The sequence below is a fragment of the Agelaius tricolor genome, unplaced genomic scaffold (assembly GCF_023055355.1).
Source record: "Agelaius tricolor isolate 1412-34295 unplaced genomic scaffold, bAgeTri1.0.p SCAF_174, whole genome shotgun sequence".
NCBI classification, from domain to species: Eukaryota; Metazoa; Chordata; class Aves; order Passeriformes; family Icteridae; genus Agelaius; species Agelaius tricolor.
In genome coordinates, this window is record NW_027269434.1 from 1 (window position 1) to 3315 (window position 3315).

Genomic DNA, 3315 nt, shown 5'->3' on the forward strand with positions numbered 1-3315 from the left:
CAAAAACCACCTGAATTCACCCCAAAATCTGCCCAAAATTCACCCCAAAATCTGCCCCCAAAACACCAGAATTCACCCGAAAATCTGCCCCCAAAACCACGGAATTCACCCCAAAATCTGTCCCGAAATCTGCCCCAAATCCACCTGATTTCACCCCAAAATCTCTCCCCAAAAACCACAGAATTCACCCCAAAATCTGTCCAAAAACCACCTGAATTCACCCCAAAATCTGCCCAAATTTACCCCAAAATCTGCCCCAAAACCACCAGAATTCACCCCAAAATCCACCCCCAAATCTGCCCGGAATTATCCTGGGGTAAATGGGGGGGAAAATGAGAAAAAAAATGGGGAAAATGAGAAAAAATGGGCAGAAAAGGGCAAAAAATGGAGACGAAAATGGGAAAAATACAGGGGAAAAAATGGGAAAAATGGGAAAAAATCAGAAAAAAGGGGAAATTGGCTGTTTTTGTTAAAGGGGATTTTGGGGTAAATTGTGTGGATTTTGGGTGTGAAGGAGTTTGTGGAGGAGCTGCTGGCGCTGCCCTTTAGGGGAAAATGGGGGGAAAATGGGGAAAAATGGGAAAAATAGGAAAAAAGTGGGTAAAAAATGGGGAAAAGGGGGGAAATGGGGCAAAAATGGAGATAAAATGGAGAAAAATGGGGAAAAATATGGGGAAAATGGAAAAAAAATGGAGACAAAAATGGAGGAAAATGGGGAAAAATTGGGGAAAAATGGGCAAAAGAATGGAGACAAAAATTGGGAAAAAAGGGGAAAAATGGAGACAAAAATGGAGACAAAAATGGAGACAAAAATGGAGAAAAATGGGCAAAAATAGGGGGAAAATGGAAAAAAATGGAGAAAAATGGCAAAAGAATGGAGACAAAAATGGAGGAAAATGGGGAAAAATGGGGGGAAAATGGGGAAAAATGGAGACAAAAATGGGGAAAAATGGGGGAAAATGGAGCAAAAAATTGAGATAAAAATGGAGAAAAATGGGTAAAAATAGGGGGAAATGGAGGGGAAAATGGAGACAAAAATGGGGGAAAATGGGCAAAAGAATGGAGACCAAAATTGGGGAAAATGGGAAAAAATGGGGGCAAAAATGGGAAAAAAATGGAGAAAAATTGGAGGAAAAATGGAGGGAAAAATGGCAAAAAAAAGAGAAAAAAATGGAGAAAAATTGGGAAAAATGGAGAAAAATCAGGGAAAAAATGGCAAAAAATGAGAAAAAATGGGGGAAAAATGGGGGAAAAAGGGCAGGAGAGGTGAAAGTGTTGATTTTTGGGGCTGAGGGGATTTTGGGGTGAATTGTGTGGATTTTGGGTGCGCAGGAGTTCGTGGAGGAGCTGCTGGCGCCGCCCTTCGGGGGGAAATTGGGGAAAATGGGGAAAATGGGAAAAATGGGAAGAAATGGAAAAAATTTAGGGGAAATGGGGAAAAAATAGGAAAAGAATGGATCAAAAATGTGGGAAAATGGAGCAAAAAATGGAGAAAAATGGGTAAAAATAGGGGGAAAATGGAAAAAAATGAAGAAAAATGGGAAAAAAAATGGAGACAAAAATGGAGGAAAATGGGAAAAAAATTGGGGGGAAAATGGGGAAAAATGGAGACGAAAATGGGTAAAAGAAAGGAGACAAAGATTGGGAAAAATGGGGGGAAAAATGAAAAAAAATGGAGAAAAATCAGGAAAAAAAGGGAAAAAAATGAGAAAAAAATGGGGAAAAAACGGAAAAAAAAGGGGAAAAATGGGCAGGAGAGGTGAAAGTGTCGATTTTTGGAAGGTGAGGGGATTTTTGGGGTGAATTGTGTGGATTTTGGGTGCGCAGGAGTTCGTGGAGGAGCTGCTGGCGCCACCCTTCGGGGGGAAATTGGGGAAAAATGGGAAAAATAGGAAAAATAGGGAAAATGGGAAGAAATGGAAAAAATTTAGGGGGAAATGGGGAAAAAATAGGAAAAATTGGATAAAAAATGTGGGAAAATGGAGCAAAAAATGGAGATAAAAATGGGTAAAAATAGGGGGAAAATGGAAAAAAATGAAGAAAAATGGGAAAAAATGGAGACAAAAATGGGGAAAAAATGGGGGGAAAATGGGGAAAAATTGAAGGAAAAAATGGGGAAAAAATGGGGAAAAAGGGCAAAAAAATGGAGAAAAAAATTGAGGAAAAATGGCAAAAAATGGGAAAAAAATGGGAAAAAAAGAGAAAAAAATGGGGGAAAATGGGGAAAAAAGAGGGAAAAAAGGGCAGGGGAGGTGAAAGTGTCGATTTTTGGGGCTGAGGGGATTTTGGGGTGAATTGTGTGGATTTTGGGTGCACAGGAGTTCGTGGAGGAGCTGCTGGCACCGCCCTTCGGGGGGAAATTGGGGGAAAATGGGGAAAAATGGGGAAAAATGGGAAAAATGGGAAGAAATGGAAAAAATTTAGGGGAAAATGGGGAAAAAATAGGAAAAAATTGGATAAAAAATGGGCAAAAAATGGGGCAAAAAATGGAGGTAAAAATGGAGAAAAATGGAGGGAAAATGGGGAAAAATGGAGACAAAAATGGAGGAAAATGGGAAAAAATGGGGGGAAAATGGGGAAAAAATGAAGGAAAAAATGGGGAAAAAATGGGAAAAAGGGGCAAAAAATGGAGACAAAAATTGGGAAAAAATGGGGGGAAAAATGAGAAAAAATGGAGAAAAATTGGGAAAAAATGGCAAAAATGGGAAAAATTGGGGAAAAATGGGGAAAAAGGGGCAGGGGAGGTGAAAGTGTCGATTTTTGGTGCTGAGGGGATTTTGGGGTGAATTGTGTGGATTTTGGGTGCGCAGGAGTTCGTGGAGGAGCTGCTGGCGCCGCCCTTTGGGGGGAAATTGGGGAAAATGGGGAAAAATGGGAAAAATAGGGAAAATGGGAAGAAATGGAAAAAATTTAGGGGGAAATGGGGAAAAAATAGGAAAAGAATGGATCAAAAATGTGGGAAAATGGAGCAAAAAATGGAGAAAAATGGGTAAAAATAGGGGGAAAATGGAAAAAAATGAAGAAAAATGGGAAAAAAAATGGAGACAAAAATGGAGGAAAATGGGAAAAAAAATTGGGGGGAAAATGGGGAAAAATGGAGACGAAAATGGGCAAAAGAAAGGAGACAAAAATTGGGAAAAATGGGGGGAAAAATGAAAAAAAATGGAGAAAAATCAGGAAAAAAAGGGAAAAAAATGAGAAAAAAATGGGGAAAAAACGGAAAAAAAAGGGGAAAAAAGGGCAGGGGAGGTGAAAGTGTCGATTTTTGGTGCTGAGGGGATTTTGGGGTGAATTGTGTGGATTTTGGGTGTGCAG